This window comes from Sus scrofa, chromosome 11 (assembly GCF_054392235.1).
Source record: "Sus scrofa isolate SSC_HxYL_T2T_F1_AM1 chromosome 11, Sscrofa_HxYL_maternal_Yorkshire_Landrace_v2.0, whole genome shotgun sequence".
Taxonomy (NCBI): Eukaryota; Metazoa; Chordata; class Mammalia; order Artiodactyla; family Suidae; genus Sus; species Sus scrofa.
Window position 1 is genome coordinate 24,691,335 of NC_139393.1, and position 19,830 is coordinate 24,711,164.

At 39.8% G+C, this 19,830-nt stretch overlaps 1 long non-coding RNA gene across 2 annotated transcripts in view; it reads left to right on the forward strand.

Annotated features, from left to right (window-relative positions):
- The first annotated feature begins 280 nt into the window (after nt 1–280).
- LOC146398595 (uncharacterized) overlaps nt 281–19,830 on the forward strand; it is a 256,858-nt gene continuing 237,308 nt past the window's right edge. For both annotated transcript variants that reach the window (XR_014819566.1, XR_014819567.1), the window contains exon 1: nt 281–542. This is a non-coding gene — a long non-coding RNA (uncharacterized LOC146398595). The remainder of the gene's footprint in view (nt 543–19,830) is intronic.

The window sequence follows — 19,830 nt, forward strand, 5'->3', positions numbered from 1 at the left end:
CCAGTGAGGATGACCACGACAGCCCTTCCCTCTTTACCCCACCTTGAGATGTGCTCACGGGGACACATACCACCACAGTGGGGATCCCAAGGGCTCGCTGGGAAAGGGAAACGAAGCCACAACTTGGCCTCCTGCAGCTGAAGGAAGACCCCAAGCACTCCAGGAGGGGCACCGCCCAGGGCCCGGCTGGAAGCGCTCAGGCACAGGACGCCTTCTCCCCGCCCCCTTCCCCCAACCTCCGAGACGGAGTCTCGCGAGACCCACGCTGAGGCAGCGAGGCGAGAGTGCGCTTGCTGCTCCCAGGACCTCGCCTGCCCACAGCGTGAGGCAGGAGGCAGGAGGCAGGAGACGAGGATGGGGCCGACGAAGGGGTCGGATGTGTCAGCCGGCCTTCAACATACCACCCGCGGGAGCAGAGGGGCCAGCGGGGCCGATCGGGAAGAGCGCCCCCATCTCCGTGTGTGTGGGTCCCTCGTCTGGGGCAGCCGGGGCCCGGCCTCAGGGAGAGGACGACGTCACCCCCGGGATCGTTCGACACCAAAGTAAACATTTAAAACTACTTTATATTACAAAGTAAACATTAAACACTTCAGAATAATTATGCACCCCTTTTAATTAGTTTCTGAAAACACTTCTATCTCGAATACCATGCTACTGTAGTTTTCTGAAGAATGTGTCTCCTGCAATGTGGGCTTGCTGTGTTAAATTTTTAAAGGAAATTACCTGACGTTTTCTTTAAAGTTGCATTTTATGGCTGTTACATTTGAAATGAACCTCTAATTGACCTTCTCTGTAGATCATGTTATGTTGGAGAGTCATCTCTCCGGCATACTTAATAGGATCCAAACAAATTCTAAGGGGATGGTATTTTCAGTTCTCATGTATTTTCAAGGGTACTTTTTTTTTTTTTTTTTTAGTTTTTTTTGTCTCTTTAGGGCTGCACCCACGACATATGAAAGCTCCCAGGCTAGGCGTTGAATCGGAGCTGTAGCTGCCGGCCTACAGCACAGCCACAGAAACGCCAGATCCTTAACCCACTGAGCGAAGCCAGGGATCGATCCTGCGTCCTCATGGATGCTAGTCAGATTCGTTTCCTCTGAGCCAAGACGGGAACTCCACAAGGGTACTTTTTGCCGCCATTCAGAGTGCCTTTCTTCAAAACTATTTTTATTTTTTTGTCTTTTTAGGGCCACACCCAGGGCATATTGGAGGTTCCCAGGCTAGGGGTCTAATCAGAGCTGTAGCCGCTGGCCTACACCACAGCCACAGCCACGCCAGATCCAAGCTGAGTCTGTGACCTACACCATAGCTCACGGCAACACCAGATCCTTAACACACTGAGCAAGGCCAGGGATCAAACCCTGAATCTTTGTGAATATTAGTCAGATATATTTCTGCTGAGCCACCATGGGAGCCCTTCAAAAACTATTTTTACAAGGAAGAGCTTGTCAAATTTCTCTATTTTGCTGAGTTTATATTTTGCAAAGTTTAGTTCTCAATTTTACCCTAGTCTGGTACAGTTCCCAAAGTGCAATTATAGAATTTCAAAGTTAAATTTTGCACATCATTCTAGTTGTCACCATTTAATTTGTTCAGCTCCTTTCTTGCTTTTTGGGGGCCAATTTTAGTGTCTTGCTGTTTTTTATACCTTGTTACCGATAATCTTGATTTTCTGAAAGTCTGGAAGACTAAAGCTTTTTGATCATCTATGCATTGAAAATGTTGATAAAAATTTTTCCAAAACTAGTATGGAAAAATATGGCCTAAATGTAGAAGGCTCATTTATAAAGAGTCTAGCACCATTTTAGGACACCTAGATAGAAAAACACATATTGCTTTGTTTTCAAAATCGAATTTTTCACAAAAAAATGTGTAGTTCAGTTATTCTAACTGTGTATATGTAATATTTATAAATTCTTTTTTTTTTTTTGGTCTTTTGTCTTTTTAGGGCCACACCCATGGCATATTGAAGTTCCCAGGCTAGGAGTTGAATCAGAACTGTAGCTGCTGGCCCACGCCACAAGCGCAACAACTTGGGATCTGAGCTGTGTCTGCAAGCTACACCACAGCTCGCAGCCATTCAGCATCCTTAACCCATTGAGCAAGGCCAGGAATTGAACCTGCATCCTCATGGATACTAGTCATGTTTGTTAACCACCGAGCCATGATGGGAACTCCAACATTTATAAATTCTTAGAGCTACTGCTACTATTTTGATAACTTGAGTGCAAGTACAAATTATGTTGCACCACAACTAATTTCAAGCACATTTGTAGTCCATAAATTTCTTTAGAAAGAACGTGGTTTTACCATTGCACTGTGCTCCATCAAAACTGTATTTATATTATTAGGCAAGGATAATTTTATTTATGAATTTTGCAAGGATAACCTTAGCTTAAACTTTTTAAACACCGAATTTACAGTAGTACTGATTCACTTGACTTTATGATGACATCTCCCTCTAGTAATGTCAGATGTTTTACCTTCAACAGGATGAAATTCCCAGTGCTTTACTTTGGTACCATGAATTGAATTTTTAGCAGATTAAATCATTGTTGAGAATAGTCATTTCTCAATTCAGTGTCTTAGATAAAAGTAGCATCATTTAATTTTTTGAAACATTTTTCTGCATTAGCGCCAGTGCATTAACAACTATCTTTACTTTTAATATGTGCACGAGAAGAATGGAATAAAATTCATTTTTAGAATAAGATTAATTGAGAGGAGCAGTTATTTGATCTAAATGAAACATCTTGCTTTGCTGCCTACTTTCCACAACTGTATGTATTGGGTCATTGTCTTTGGGCACAGTCTTTGGGAGTTGATATTGATGCTCTAGCATGTTTGTGTCTTTTGATTTCTGTAGGATCAGGGATATCATATGGTCCTTATGGTGGATGGTCAGTGTTGATAAACATTTTGGAATTTATAGGTCAACTTTCTCATGGAGTATTTGATTTTTCATTAAATAATCCCTTTCATTTTTTGTGCCTATTAATGCCAAAGTATTTGTTGCAAATTTTAAAAGTGTGAGCAAATAATGATATACTAGTTGTAGATTCATATGGCAAATCATTATTAATGTTAAACCACTGTAGCAGGAGCATTTTTATTCCTTTTTATATTCTATGTGACGGAGGACTGCTCAGTCTTTATTGCCCATAAATATTCTACATACACCTAGACTTGTTTTCCATTGATTGCACGAATGGTGGCTTGCTGACAGCAGGCATCTCTTAAATTAAGAAAAGGTAGAGAACAGACTTGTGATTGCCAGAGGGGAGGGAGTGGGATGGATGGGGAGTTTGGGGTTAGTAGATGAAAACTATTCCATTTAGAATGGATAAGCAATGAGGTCCTACTGTATAGCACAGGGAACTATATCCAGTCTCCTGGGATAGACCATGATGGAAAAGAATATAAAAAGAATGTCATTGTGAGTCATTTTGTTGTACAGCACCAATTAGCACAAGAGTCACTTTATTTGGGAGTTCCCCTTGTGCCTCAGGAGAAAGGAATCCGAGTAGTATCCATGAGGATGTGGCTTCACTCAGTGAGTCAAGGATCTGGAGTTACCGTGAGCTGTGGTGTAGGTTGCAGAGGTGGCTCCGATCCTGCATTGCTGTGACTGTGGCTGTGGCTGGTAGCTGTAGCTCAGATTCAACCCCTAGCCTGGGAACTTCCATATACCATAGGTGCGGCCCTAAAAAAAAAAAAAAAAAAAAGAGTCACTTTGTTGTACAGTAGAAATTAGCACAACATTGTAAATCAATGGTGCTTTGATTCAAAAAATTCAAAAACAAAAGACAAGAGTCACTCCACAACTGTCTGGTATCCCAAGGGGCCAGTGGAGGCAGCAACACCAAATCTTTCCCCATTTCTCAGTGGGAAGGAGCTGTTCTCAGGCACTAGTTTCCTAACATGATTTCTTTGTTAAGTGAGCACCCCAAAAGTTACCCTGGAAAGAGAGGTCTTAAGGTGTGTTTCAGGTTGAATTATCCAGAAGCAGATGCTGAGATGAAGTTTGGGATTCGAGATATTTATTTCAGATGCACACCCATGAAAGGAAGAGGGAGGAGCAGGACCAGGCAGAGGGAGTTGTCCAGCTGTGATGCAGGCTTGACGAAGCCTTGGCTAACCTGGCTGGGAGTTCTGGAGCAAGTGTGGCCCATCAGAATTGTCCCACTTTGGGTCCAAGTAGCTGGACCTTTACACACTTAACAGGGGCCGTCCTGGAAGGGCATGGCGTTTGGCGGGGCTACTTTCTGTAGCTGAGGCAGACCCTAAAGAAGCTGACAGTTAGAGGTTGTCTTGTTCACTGCACTGCCCACAGCTGGGTTGCAGCCTCTTCTTTGAAGAGGCTTCTGGGTATCACCTTGTCCTCCACATGTTGTGGCTAAGTAAGACTGCGGAAAGTGAGATAGGTCATCCTTTGACTGGCATCCTTTGATCTCACCAGTGAGAACACACTATCTGTGTCTCATATACTCCTGGACAAGTCCATGATAGAAAGTGAAAGCACCCAGTGGCAATTGCCAGAGACTGTGGCCACTGAGATGGAGCCTGTTGTGTAGAATTTATTGGGGTCACGGCTCTGGAAGGGAAAAAAGAGGAGGATTGGCAGAAGAAGAAGCTGGCTTGTCAGGCAGCCTCAACACAGGCCAACCCTGTGGGGAGCTCTGAAGTTGGTCAAGGAGGCCAGCCAGACCTTTATACTTGCACCTGAACCAGTCCCTGGGCGTGGGTGTGGCCCTGGCAAAGCGGTGTGGCCATGGTCTCTGGGGCTCTGCCGGTAGCCCTCCTGGCAGCCGGGTGAACGATCTTTCAGTTCTGATGGAGGTTCTGAGAGGCACATTACAGTGTTGCATAGGAAGTCTACCAAGCATTGGCTAGCTTTAATGCAAATAATAATAATAATACTTTGTTAAAAAAAATCCTGAACAAATGCTCGGAGAGATAAACTTGACACAGATTAAAAAAAAAAAAAAGTCACCCTATGAATAATATATTTCTGATCCAGAAATCTTTTGAGCTGACTTACTTGAATTTTCACTTGGGTTTTACTCAAATGCAAAAGGATTTTAGTGGATTATTGAATCCATTCCCTCTAGCGTGTAGAATGGCTGTACTTTGTTTTATTTTGCCATGTCTTCTTTCATTTTCAGCAGTCCCTGATTCATTGTATTGGCTGCCGCATCCTGATCACTCAGCAGACCCCACTGCCATTCAGGGTCCTATAGCTGCAGTTTCCAGTGTGACTTGGCTCCTACTCTGTACATGGCCTCACCCTCCCTTAGGCTGTGAGCAAAAGATTTTTCACAACAATCATAAAACAGCGAAACTCATCCCCACCAATCCTTACAAAGAGCCCAGGGAGCCCAGGCTGTTCCAAATGAGATGCTTCTGGCAAAAGAGCACTGCGAGAGTGACTCTGGCTACTGGAGGGAGGCTGGTGCATTTCAATTCATTATAAACTCAAGCCAGGGTCGAGAGGAGGTGAAAATACCTTTGTTTCACTCTCCATCATTGTCATGTCTGGCATGCAGTGCTCTAGAATTGTGTGGAAGGAAGACACAGCTGAAGGAGCTCTGCAGGAGACATCAGGAGGCTGCCTCCAGGTCCCTTTCAGACCTTCATGCTCTGGTTCTCCGTGGATCGGGTCTTACTCATCTTATTCCCCCTGCCTAGAAAGGTGGCGGTTTCACAGTGGGTGCTCAGAAGTGTGTGCTTCTGTTTTTTGAGTTTTTCCTCTCCTGAATCCACCACCCAAGCACAGTACCCTGCTCTTGACATGGTATCTTGCAACCCAGTAAAAAGTTCTTCCATCCCCAACGTCGTATATGTACTGGAAAAAATATTCTCTTTGTACCTGTTTGGAAATAGGCTCACCTTCAGACCAAACTTTATGTCCAGGAGAATAAAGTCCTGGGGTTAGACCTAGATATTGCTTTCTCACCATCTTCTCTTCTTGTAATCCTATTGGATGTATGTTGATCCTTCATGTTCTTCTCATCTTCATGTTTCTTATTCCCTCCTACAAATTATGTATTCCTCTGTGTTTGTGCTGCATTTTGTGTAATTTCCTCAAATGTATTTGGAGTTTACTAATTTTATCTTGAGCTGGTTCTCATCTGCTATGACCTATTCATTGAGGTTAAAATATTTAATGAATAATTTTTTTGGATATAAAATAGTTTATTCAAATTTAGATGTGTCCCGAATATTTTTATTGAGCTTAAAAAGCACATAACATGAATTCTAGTCTCCTAGCACATTTTTAAGTGTATAGCATGTACTGTTAGTTATATGCATAATAGTATACTGTAGATCTCTAGAAGTTTTTCATCTTTCATCAGCTTTTTCATAGACTGAAACTCTATACCCACTGAACATGAACTCCCCATTTATCCTTTCCTACAACCACTGGCAAGCACCATCCTACTTTCTGCCCCCATGAATTTGACTACCTTTTGCTTCCATGAGTTTGACTACATTGGATTCACACATTATTTGCCTTTCTTGTTAACTGGCTTATTTTACCTAGATCATGTCCTCAAAGTTCATCCATGTCGTAGCACAGAATTTCTTTCTTTTTAAAGGCTGAATAATAATCCATTGTATGCATATACTATATTTTTTTAATCCATTCATTTGTCCCTGGATGCTTAGGTTGTTTCCACCTCTAGGCTATTGTGAGTAATGCTGTTGTGACCATGGGAGTGCAGATTGAGATCCTGATTTCATTTTTTTATGGATAAATACCCTGAAGTGGGGTTGCTTGATCATATGATAGTTCTATTTTTAATTTTTTAAATTACTCAATGAATTTATTACATTTATAGTTGTACAATGATCGTCACAGTTTTATACTTTTTCCGTCCAGTTTTATAGTATTTCCATCCCATACCCCCAGCGCATCCCCCTACCCTGCAAACTGTCTCCTTTGGAAACTGTAAGTTTTTCGAAGTCTGAGTCAGTATCTGCTCTGCAAAGAAGTTCATTGTGTCCTTTTTTCAGATTCCACATGTCAGTGATAGCATTTGATGTTGGTGTCTCAGTGTCTGACTGACTTCACTTAGAATGATAATTTCTAGGTCCATCCACGTTGCTAAAAATGTTGGTATTTCATTCCTTTTAATGGCTGAGTAATATTCCATTGTGTATGTGGACCACATCTTCTTGATCCACTCCTCTGTCGATGGACATTTAGGTTGTTTCCATGTCTTGGCTGTTGCGAATAATGCTGCAGTGAACGTTGGAGTACATGTGTCTTCTTGAGTCATGGTTTTCTCTGGATAGATGCCCAGGAGTGGGACTGCTGGATCAAATGGGAGTTGTATTTTTAGTTTTCTGAGGAATCTCCATCCTGTTTTCCACAGTGGTTGCACCAATTTACATTCCCACCAACAGTGTAATAGGGTTCCCTTTTCTCTACACCCTCTCCAGCACTTATTGTCTGTAGACTTTTTGATGATGACCATTCTGGCCGGTGTAAGGTGGTACCTCAGAGTGGTTTTGATTTGCATTTCCCTAATGATGAGTGATATAGAACATCTTTTCATCCATATGTCTTCTTTGGAGAATTGTCTGTTTAGATCTTCTGCCCATTTTTCGATGGGGTTGTTTTTTATTTTGGTATTGAGCTGTAGAAGGTGTTTATAAATTTTGGAGATTAATCCCGTGTCAGTCAATTCATTTGCAAATATTTCCTTCCATTCTGTGGGTTGTCTTTTCGTTTTGTTTAGGGTTTCCTTTGCTGTGCAGAAACTTTTAAGTTTAACTAAGTCCCATTTGTTTATTTTTGTTTTTACTGTCATTACTCTAGGAGGTGGATTTGAGAAGGTGTTGTTATCATTTATGTCAGAGAGTGTTTGGCCTGTGTTTTCCTCTAAGAGTTTTATAGTATCTGGTCTTATATCTAGGTCTTTAATCCATTTTGAGTTTATTTTTGTGTATGGAGTTAGGGAGTGTTCTAATTTCATTCTTTTCCATGTGGCTGTCCAGTTTTCCCAGCACCACTTATTGAACAGGCTGTCTTTTCTCCATTGAATATTCTTGCCTCCTTTGTCATATATTAGTTGACTGTAGGTGCATGGGTTTGATTCTGGGCTTTCTATCCTGTTCCACTATATATTTCTGTCTTTGTGCCAGTACCATATGGTTCTGATGACTGTTGCTTTGTAGTATAGTTTGAATTCAGGGAGCCTGATTCCTCCAGCTCCATTTTTCTTTGTCAGGATGTCTTTGGCTATTCTGGGTCTTTTGTGCTTCCAAATGAACTTTAAAATATTTTGTTCAAGTTCTGTGAAAAACATCCTTGGTAATTTGATAGGGATTGCATTGAATCTGTAGCTTGCCTTGGGTAGTATAATCATTTTGATAATATTGACTCTTCCAGTCCAGGAGCATAGTATGTCTTTCCATCTATTTGTGTCATCTTTTATTTCTTTCATCAGTGTCTTATAGTTTTCAGAGTATAGGTCTTTTGTCTTTCTAGGTAGGTTTACTCCTAGGTATTTTATTCTCTTGGATGTGATGCTAAATGGGATTGCTTCCCTAATTTCTCTTTCTGATCTTTCATTGTTAGTATATAGAAATGTAGTTGATTTCTGTGTATTAATTTTTTATCCTGCGACTTTGCCAAATTCATTGATGAGCTCTAACATGTTTTTAATTTTTTGAGAAACTTCTGTTCTATTTTCCATAGTGGCTGCACTAATTTATGTTCCCTCCAACAGTACACAAGATTCCAATTTCTCTACATTTTCACCAATGCTTGTTATTTTTGTTTTGTTTTGTTTTTTGAGAGTGGTCATCTGAACAGGTGTGAGGTGCTGTTGCATTGTGGTTTTGATTTGCATTTCCCTGATGATCAGTGACGTTGAGAATCTTTTCATGTGGCTATTTATGTATATTTGTCTTTTTTGGAGAAATATCTATTCAAGTCCTTTGCCCATTAAATTTTTTTTTTTTTTTTTGCTATTGAGTTATAGGAGTTCTTACATTTCAGATATTAACTCCTTATCAGATACATGGTTTACAAATATTTTCTCTAATTCTGTGGATTTTTTTTTTTACTCTGTTGATAGTGTCTCTTGCTGCAGAAAAACTTTTTAGTTATGTAGTCCCATTTGTCTGTTTTTCCTTTTGTTACTATAGCCAAGAAATCATTGCCAAGACCAATGTTATGAAGCTTCCCTATGTTTTATTCTAGGAGTGTTATAGTTTCAAGTCTTGCATTTAAATCTTTAATCCATTTTGAACTTAATTTTGTGTATGTCTAGAATAAGTGTCCAAGTCCATTCTTTTGCATGTGGATATCTAGTTTTTCCAGCACATTTGTTGAAGAGACCATCCTTTCCCCATTGCATAGTCTTAGCACTCTTGTCAAAGATCATTTGACTGTGTATGCATGAGTTTATTTCTGAGCTTTTTTTTTTTTTTTTTTTTTTGTCTTTTTGCCTTTTCTAGGGCCACTCCTGTGGCATATGGAGGTTCCCAGGCTAGGGGTCTAATCAGAGCTGTGGCCACCGGCCTACACCAGAGCCACAGCAACACCAGAGCCGCAGCCAGTGTGGGATCCGAGTCGTGTCTGCAACCTACACCACAGCTCACAGCAATGCTGGATCCTTAACCCACTGAGCAAGGGCAGGGATCAAACCTGCAACCTCATGGTTCCTAGTCAGATTCGTTAACCACTGTGTCATGACAGGAACTCCTGAGTTGTTCTATTCCATTGATTTGTATGTCTGTCTTTATGCCATGAACCATACTGTTTTGACTGCTATAGCCTTGGACTATGTTCTGAAGTCAGGAAATGTGAGGCTTTCAGCCTTGTTCTTCTTTCTTAAGATTGTTTTGGAATAAGCAATTTTTTCTTAATGTTTAAAGCAATATGTGTGTTGGTTTTGTTCTCAACTTGTCTCTTCTTTTTTCCTAGTGTCCAGCTCTTTCATTTTAGTTTCCATTCTTATCATTTCTTTTAGATTTTGTTGACTCCTCTAGGGCATATGTGTCTGCTATTTTCCTTCAAATGGTTTAATTTCTTGTGTAGTTTGTAATTTTTTATTGTGAGCTCCTGTTAAACTGGGGCTGTTTGCCACGTAAGTCATGCACTCCTTTGTGGCTCAATTTTGCATTTGCTTTTGCTTGGGCTTCAGGGGTGCACAGTAATAGAGAATTTTTATGATATCCTCTTGGATTGAGTTTATTATATTCCCTGGGCATTGTAATTTCTGATGCCATTTCTGGTGTTGGATTTCAATTTTAAGAAAGATTTATTTTTTCCCATTCAGATTCTCAGAAATTTACAAGCTTTGTTTTCCCTTCCTTGAGCTGATGGTAGAGTTTTTCTAGTCCTCTTTATCCAGATGGAGATCCTTTCAGGAACTTTGTTCCATTCAGGATTCTTATTTTCAGGTTCCTGTCTCACACTGTCCCTGGGCCATATCTCCTTTTCTTATATGCACAGTAAAGCCCTCAACCTTAGCATCCAGGGCTGATATTGATACTCATGCCATCTTGAGCTTCTCTCTCAACAGTTGTTAGATTTAGCACTCAGGTTTTGAGTTCTGTTTTTATCTTGATTTCTTAAAGTTTTTTCTTCTTCCTTACTCTCTTCTTCTTTCCTTCTTTCTCTCCTCCCCTCCCTCCTTCTTTCTTCAGAGTTGATTATGGATTCTCTATTATTGCTCTATGCTTTTACCCAGCATCCTTATGTGTTTTTTAGTTGGATCAGTAGTATCTGTGTGTAGTAGTAATGGTAGTGGAAATGAGTTCAGTCCATGTTGCTTAAGGATCTTCAGTGATCTAAAAATAACTTAGATCTTGTCTCTTCCTGCTGATGACTTGCTATTGCACCTGGATAAATAGACTCCAAACTCCTTATTTTGGCTTAAAATGTCCTATGTGAGTTGGCTCACATCTCCCTTTGCAGCCAGAGCTCCTGATACTTCCTCCTTCATTCAATGTAGCTGTATTTTTTTCCCTTGAGTCATTGTTGCTTCTACAAGGAATGGACATCTCCATCTGGACATCCAGCCTTCCTAAAAAGGCTTTCCCTGACAACCCTATGAAAGTAGGACCCCACTCCTTCCTCTCATATCAACCATAGTTTGCATGACACTAATTACTATGTTGATTAAAATTCATTTAAGTTTTTACTTGTTCGTTATTTATTTTGGAGGCCAGTCTGATAGGGGTTGCTGATAGAGAAGGAAAGAAATAATCGTGGATGTATCCTAGGTCTGGGGATTGAGCAAGTGAGCAGATGCCTGTGAGAGAAATAGGTATGGGATGAAAAATCAGGAGTTCTGTTTTTAAAAGGCTTATGTTTGTGATTTCTGTTCTTCCTCCTAATGGACGCACCAAGTGGGTCATTGCCTATGAAAGTCTGGAACTCGAGCAGAAGACAGGGATGGGTATTATCAGCATGCAGATAATATTTAAAGCCATATGGCTAGATGGTGGTATGCAGGGAAAGAGTGTAGAGTCCTTAGGAAAAAGACAGTAGTGCATCTTTCGAAGCAGTCACCAATGTGGCAGAGTCAGAGTTGCAAGGTAATGACACTGAGCAAAGATACACAAAATGAGGGAGGGCCTTTTCATGAGGAATTAAGAAGCATGTTCCAAACTTTATTTAATTAGCTTCTTACCTCTTGCTCTGTCATTTGGGAAGTTTGATGCATGGAATCTCCAGTGACGGTCACTGTGAATTTCCAAAGGAGAAGAATAAACTTTGTTGACTCTCTCTCCACCATGACCAAACCTTCCCAAACAAATGTAGAGAAGGAGTTCATGAATATTGATTCTTTCCTCCTATTCCATAGGAATTGGTGTGGGAGGTTCTGACAGGGATGGTTTGCTCCAACACACCCAGTTATGTTAGAAACCTCTGAGAAGCTTCATCTTATCGGTAGCCAAGAGTGGACCAGAAAAGGATTTTCTTCTCTCCTTATTTTGGGGAGACTAAATTGTCCAATTGAGCAACTTATTTGGACTTTTGGGGAGCAGGGCAATACTAAATTTCTTCAGACAATTTAGGCCAAGGTGGAACTTACACTCTGTTATTTTGAGAAAGGTTGAAAAATTGTCAACTGTGGTCCTGGTAATAGAATGAACAGCCTCTCTGTCTGCTCTGATTTCCTTGAGCTACAGAACAACATCTTCTTTTAAATCCAACTTACTGCTCTCATTGTCTTCTAGACTTATTTAGGCCATAACGGGTTTGCCTAGAGATGTGGATTGTTTATGCAGATGGTGTGGCTGCAACTGTGCAGTATATCCATACCTTTGTTTTATGATTTCCGTCAAAACCAGATTAAAGGATCATAGTCACCTTTGTTCAGAAACTAATAAGGAATATTTTAAAGTTCACATTTTCGTAGCTCTTTTGTTAAGAATAGGACTGAAGTTCCAAATGAGATGCATTTTTCTATAATGCATGTGGTGCCCTGTCCTGAAATAGCTATTGTTTTTGTCATTCTGATTTGCTGGGCAGACAGTTAGATATTAAACAATAAAAAATAAGTTTTTGTACATGACATTTCATTTTTGGACAACCAGAAACCAAAATTCCCAGGCACTGGGCTTAGTATATTCATCTCCACAGGTGTCCAGAAATGAAATGAAATGTCTCCTAAAGCAGTAGACATACGTCATTGCTATTACACTCCCAAACTTTCCTCCAGTAAAATATTTTATTAAAATTAAATGAAATACCAAAACCCATACAATGTTTTTTCCAGCAGCTTTAATGGGTTTTAGGATGGAGCACACCCCCGACAATTCTATGGTGGATATTTTATTATGCACAAGACAGTTGTTCCAAGAATATTATAGTATTCTTTCCTCATCTTTTTGGCTGTGTGTTGAATCAATTAAATTGCAACTTATAAATTTCTGCTTAAAATCTCTGAGAAATTGCTTTTGTTTCTATTTATAGATGCAATATGTACTTCCAGAAAGTATTTCCCATCTTGCCCAATCCCTCTCTCCTTTCTCATCATCTAGTGGTTCATTTACCAAATATTTATTTTTGGGCCATGTCACTGTATTTATTCTTGGGGGCATTCAAGTTGCCTTAGGGAGTTTATAATTTAGTCCAGGTAGTCACATGACAACAAACCCCACAGCTACCAAAACAACTTCTCATGCTTATTAATGTTTACTACATGCCAGATACTATTCTAGGTGAGGTAGTGTGTTAAATCACTTTATCATTACACGAAAATGTGGGCAAGTCCCATGAGATAGGTTCCATTATTATCCCATTTTAGGGAAAAGGAATCAGAGACACAGGGAAGTTTTAAGGAGTCAAGTTCACACAGCCAGAAGGGGCACTAACAATACAATAGGATGAGTATTACAATGTAGAAGGTTAGGGTATTGTGAAGACATTATGTAGAGGCTCCTGACCTGGTGCCTAGGTGGCTGTAACAGAAATACTGTAGGCTGGGTGGGTTAAACATCATAGGAGACAGAGAGCAAGCTCTCCAGTGTCTCCTCTGTTAAGGGCACTAATCCCATCATGAGGGCTCATGGCCTGTCTAAACTTATTACCTCCCAAAGGCTCCATCTCCAAATACCAGCCCATTGGATGTTAGGGCTTCAACACATGAATGTGGGTGGGACATAATTCAGCCCATAGGACCTGGTTTTAGAAGTTTTCCAGGTCAAGGATGATAGACCTGTCTCTAGGTCAGAAATAATGTTTAGCAGCTGTGGATAAGACTGTTTTAAAAATCTCTATCTCTGCTAGATCACAAAAGCATTGTAATGGATTACTATGCAATCATTAGCTTTTTAATGCCCTTAAGCCTTGGTTTTTCTCATCTATAATTTGGGAGGAGAGCTGTATACTTATGTATATACACCATTTCTCTCTGTGAATGGTATGTATTTCTGTATATGAATATATATTGAATAGAAAGGTGTGCATGTGTGCATGTGTATGTATAGGGTGGTCAGTAATCATTTTTGTATGTGCAGTATTCTTTAAAGCGGTTTTTAAAGCACTTTGAAAAGTAGATGTATTTTATCTTACCTGATCATCGCAAGTGATCAGGTGTTATTTTTATGGCCATATTAAAATGTGTAGAAATTGAGGCCAAGAGGTCAACTTTCTTTTTTAAGGCCATGTAGATGGTATATGGGCAAGCCAAGGTAAGGCATAAACCACAGACCAGGAGTTCCCATCGTGGCTCAGTGGTTAACAAACCTGACTGGTATCCATGAGGTTGTGAGTTCTATCCCTGGCCTCGCTTGGTGGGTTGGGGATTTGGTGTTGCTGTGGCTGTGGTGTAGGCTGGTAGCTATAGCTACGATTTGACCCCTAACCTGGGAACCTCCACATGCAGAGATGTGGCCTTAAAATAGCAAAAAAAAAAAAAGAAAATAAGTAAGTAAACCACAGACCTCTGATTCCTGGGTCAGTGCTGTTCCTCTGCTCCATGACAGTCTGGTGCTAGTGCAGATTTTACCTGACACTTGGGCTCTGAAGAAGATATTTATTCTCTTTTGTATGCTCAGCTGACATGTCATTTTGTTTCCTTGACATCCATGACTACACCAGTGTTGAGTGTTTCAGTGCATTTTTGAAGCATTGATTTTTCAGCCAGCCCCCCTCCCAAAGAGCTGGCCACACCTCATCTCTATTTGCCTCACCTCAGCTCTTTGCACCTTGTTACTATGAGCTCCTGGTTTATGCTTGCTTCGTTGTTTACATGTAGACTTGTGGAGGTTTGTTGCAGCTGCCAGGGCTTTAGTGCCAGGAAAACAGCTGAATTTCAGAAATGTGAACAGATTTTGCTATATATTTTTTTTTCTCTGTTACCAAGAATTTTTTTTTTCCCACTGTACAGCAAGGGGGTCAGGTTATCCTTACATGTATACATTACAATTACAGTTTTGCCCCCACCCTTTCTTCTGTTGCAACATGAGTATCTAGACATAGTTCTCAATGCTATTCAGCAGGATCTCCTTATAAATCTATTCTAAGTTGTGTCTGATAAGCCCAAGCTCCCGATCCCTCCCACTCCCTCCCCCTCCCATCAGGCAGCCACAAGTCTCTTCTCCAAGTCCATGATTTTCTCTTCTGAGGAGATGTTCATTTGTGCTGGATATTAGATTCCAGTTATAAGTGATATCATATGGTATTTGCCTTTGTCTTTCTGGCTCATTTCACTCAGGATGAGATTCTCTAGTTCCATCCATGTTGCTGCAAATGGCATTATGTCACCCTTTTTTATGGCTGAGTAGTATTCCATTGTGTATATATACCACGTCTTCCGAATCCAATCATCTGTTGATGGACATTTGGATTGTTTCCATGTCCTGGCTATTGTGAATAGTGCTGCAATGAACATGCAGGTGCACGTGTCTCTTTTAAGTAGAGTTTTGTCCGGATAGATGCCCAAGAGTGGGATTGTGGGGTCATATGGAAGTTCTATGTATAGATTTCTAAGGTATCTCCAAACTGTTCTCCATAGTGGCTGTACCAGTTTACATTCCCACCAGCAGTGCAGGAGGGTTCCCTTTTCTCCACAGCCCCTCCAGCACTTGTTATTTGTGGATTTATTAATGATGGCCATTCTGACTGGTGTGAGGTGGTATCTCATGGTAGTTTTGATTTGCATTTCTCTTATAATCAGCGATGTTGAGCATTTTTTCATGTGTTTGTTGGCCATCTGTATATCTTCTTTGGAGAAATGTCTCTTCAGGTCTTTTGCCCATTTTTCCATTGATTGATTGGTTTTTTTGCTGTTGGGTTGTATAAGTTGCTTATATATTCTAGAGATTAAGCCCTTGTCGATTGCATCATTTGAAACTATTTTCTCCCATTCTGTAAGTTGTCTTTTTGTTTTCTTTTTGGTTTCCTTTGCTGTGCAAAAGCTTTTCAGTTTGATGAGGTCCCATGGGTTTATTTTTGCTCTTATTTCTATTGCTTTGGGAAACTGACCTGAGAAAATATTCATAATGTTGATGTCAGAGAGTGTTTTGCCTATGTTTTCTTCTAGGAGTTTGATGGTGTCCTGTCGTATATTTAAGTCTTTCAGCCATTCGGAGTTTATTTTTGTGCATGGTGTGAGGGTGTGTTCTAGTTTCATTGCTTTGCATGCAGCTGTCCAGGTTTCCCAGCAATGCTTGCTGAATAGACTTTCTTTTTCCCATTTTATGTTCTTGCCTCCTTTGTCAATGATTAATTGACCATAGGTGTCAGGGTTAATTTCCGGATTCTCTATTCTGTTCCATTGGTCTGTCTGTCTGTTTTGATACCAGTACCACACTGTTTTGATGACTGTGGCTTTGTAGTATTTCTTGAAGTCTGGGAGAGTTATGCCTCCTGCTTGGTTTTTGTTTCTCAGGATTGCTTTGGCGATTCTGGGTCTTTTGTTGTTCCATATAAATGTTTGGATTGTTTGTTCTAGTTCTGTGAACAATGTCATGGGTAATTTGATAGGGATTGCATTGAATCTGTAGATTGCTTTGGGTAGGATGGCCATTTTCACAATATTGATTTTTCCAATCCAGGAACATGGAATATCTTTCCATTTCTTTACATCTTCTTTGATTTCTTTGATTAAAGTTTTATAGTTCTCGGCATATAGGTCCTTTACCTCCTTGGTCAGATGTATTCCGAGGTATTTGATTTTGTGAGGTACAATTTTAAAAGGTATCGTATTTTTGTGTTCCTTTTCTAATGTTTCATTGCTGGTATACAGAAATGCCACTGACTTCTGAATGTTAATCTTATATCCTGCTACTTTGCTGAATTTATTAATCAGTTCAAGGAGTTTTGGGGTTGAGTCCTTAGGGTTTTCTAGGTATAGTATCATATCATCTGCATACAGTGACAGTTTGATCTCTTCTCTTCCTATATGGATGCCTTTTATTTCTTATGTTTGCCTAATTGCTGTGGCTAAGACTTCCAAAACTATGTTGAAGAGCAGTGGTGAGAGTGGGCATCCCTGTCTTGTTCCAGATTTGAGTGAGAAGGCTTTCAATTTTTCCCCATTGAGGATTATATTTGCTGTGAGTTTATCATAAATGGCTTTGATTATATTCAGGAATGTTCCCTCTATACCCACTTTGGTGAGGGTCTTGATCATGAATGGATGTTGAACTTTGTCAAATGCTTTTTCTGCGTCTATTGAGATGATCATATGATTTTTGACTTTTTTTTTTTTGTTAATGTGGTGTATGATGCCGATTGATTTGCGTATGTTGAACCATCCTTGTGAACGTGGGATGAACCCAACCTGGTCATGGTGTATAATTTTTTTGGTATGTTGTTGGATTCGGTTGGCTAAGATTTTGTTGAGAATTTTTGCATCTATATTCATCAATGATATTGGGCGATAGTTTTCTTTTTTGGTGGTATCTCTGTCTGGTTTTGGAATGAGGGTGATGGTGGCCTCATAGAATGTCTTTGGGAGTATTCCTTCTTCTTCAACCTTTTGAAAGAGTTTAAGGAGGATGGGCACCAATTCCTCTTTATATGTTTGATAGAATTCACCTGTGAAGCCATCTGGTCCTGGACTTTTATTTGTAGGGAGTGATTTTATGACCTCTTCAATTTCATTTCTAGTGATGGGTCTGTTCAGTTGGTCTGTTTCTGCTTGATTCAGTTTTGGCAGGCTGTAAGATTCTAGAAAATTGTCCATTTCTTCCAGATTGTCAAACTTGTTGCCGTATAGTTGTTCATAGTATTCTCTTATGGTTTTTTGTATTTCTGCTGTATCTGTTGTGATTTCTCCTTTTTCATTTATAATTTTGGTTATTTGGGTTCTTTCTCTCCTCTTCTTAGTGAGTCTGGCCAGGGGTTTGTCAATTTTGTTCACCTTTTCAAAGAACCAGCTCTTGGTTTTATTAATTTTCTCTATTGTTTTTTGAATCTCTATTTTATTGATTTCTTCTTTGATCTTTATAATTTCCTTCCTTCTGCTGACTTTAGGACTTTTTTGTTCTTTTTCTAATTCGTTTAGGTGGAGGGTTAAGTTGTCAATTTGGGATCTTTCTTCTTTTTTGAGAAAGGCCTGTATTGCTATAAATTTCCCTCTGAGCACTGCTTTCGCAGCATCCCATAGATTTTGAGAGGTTGTGTCTTCATTATCATTTGTTTCAAGGTAGTTTTTAATTTCCTTCTTGATTTCCTCATTGACCCATTGGTTTTTTAGTAGCATGTTGTTTAGTCTCCATGGAGTAGGTTTTTTCTCTTTGCTTTTCCCATGGTTGATTTCTAATTTCATGGCATTGTGGTCAGAGAAGATACTTGAGATAATTTCTACGCTCCTAAATTTATTGAGATTCACTTTGTGTCCCAATATGTGGTCGATTCTTGAGAATGTTCCATGAGCATTTGAGAAGAATGTGTATTCTGCTTTTTTTGGATGTAGTGTCCTGAAGATATCAATGAAGTCTAACTTTTCTATTGTTTCCTTTAGGATCTCTGTTGCTTTATTGGTTTTCTGTCTAGAGGATCTGTCCATTGATGTGAGGGGGGTATTTAGGTCTCCTACTATGATTGTATTCTCTTCAATATCTCCCTTTATGTCTGTTAATATTTGTTGTATGTGTCTGGGTGCTCCTGTCTTTGGGGCATATATGTTGATGATAGTAACATCCTCTCCTTGGATGGATCCCTTAAATAGTGTCCTTCTTTGTCTTTCTTTATGTCTTTTGTTTTAAAGTCTATTTTGTCTGATATGAGCGTTGCGACTCCTGCTTTTCTGTCATGTCTATTGGCGTGAAATATTTTTCCCCACCCTTTCACTTTCAATCTATATGTATCTTTTGTCCTAAGGTGAGTTTCTTGTAGGCAGCGTATTGAAGGTTTTTGCCTTTTTATCCACTCAGCCACTCTATGTCTTTTGATTGGGGCATTCAGCCCATTGACATTTAAGGTGATAATTGATAGATGATTATTTATTGCCATTTGAACCTCGTGTTCCAGTTGATTCTATGGTTCTCCATTCTTCCTTTCTTTTTTTTTTTTTTTTTTTTTTTTTTTGGTTGGATGGTCTCCTGTTATTATCTGCTTGAGTGTATTTTTTTTTCATTTTTTGCAAATGCATATATTTTTAATAGTTAAAAACAATCTTCTTTTTACACATATAAATACATGCATTTGTGTCATTTCATATAAATCCATATATAGGGTCATATCATAGGCCTTTTTTTTTTTTGGCTTTTTAGGGCTGCACCCATGGTACATGGAGGTTCCCAGGCTAGGTCTAATCGGAGCTATAGCTGCCGGCCTACCCCACAGCCACAGCAACACCAGATCCTTAACCGACTGAGCAAGGCCAAGGATTGAACCTGTAACCTCATGGTTACTAGTCGGGTTCGCCAACCACTGAGCCATGACGGGAACTCCGTATAATGTCTTTTTTTTTTTAAGTGAAATATTTTTTATTTGTTTGCACCTTACCTGTTCTTTCTTGACCAGTATTGGCCTCCACTCCCAGCTGGTCCATGTGTATGATCTTAGCATGTGCCTTTCCAAATAATTCTCAGTGCTCAGTTTATAAAGTCATGTGTAAACGCGTGTATATGTACATATACATATGTTTTATAAAAACAGGTCATTGTGTTAAATAAATAATTCCAGTTCATATTAATCAATTAATTAATTGTCTTTTTATCCTTTTTTTAGGGCCGCACCTGCGGCATATGGAGGTTCCCAAGTTAGGGGTTGAATTGGTGCTGTAACTGCCGGCCTGTGCTACAGCCACAGCAACACCAGATCCAGGCTGCGTCTGAGACCTACACCACAGCTCACGGCAACACCAGATCCTTAACCCACTGAGTGAGGCCAGGGATCAAGCCCTC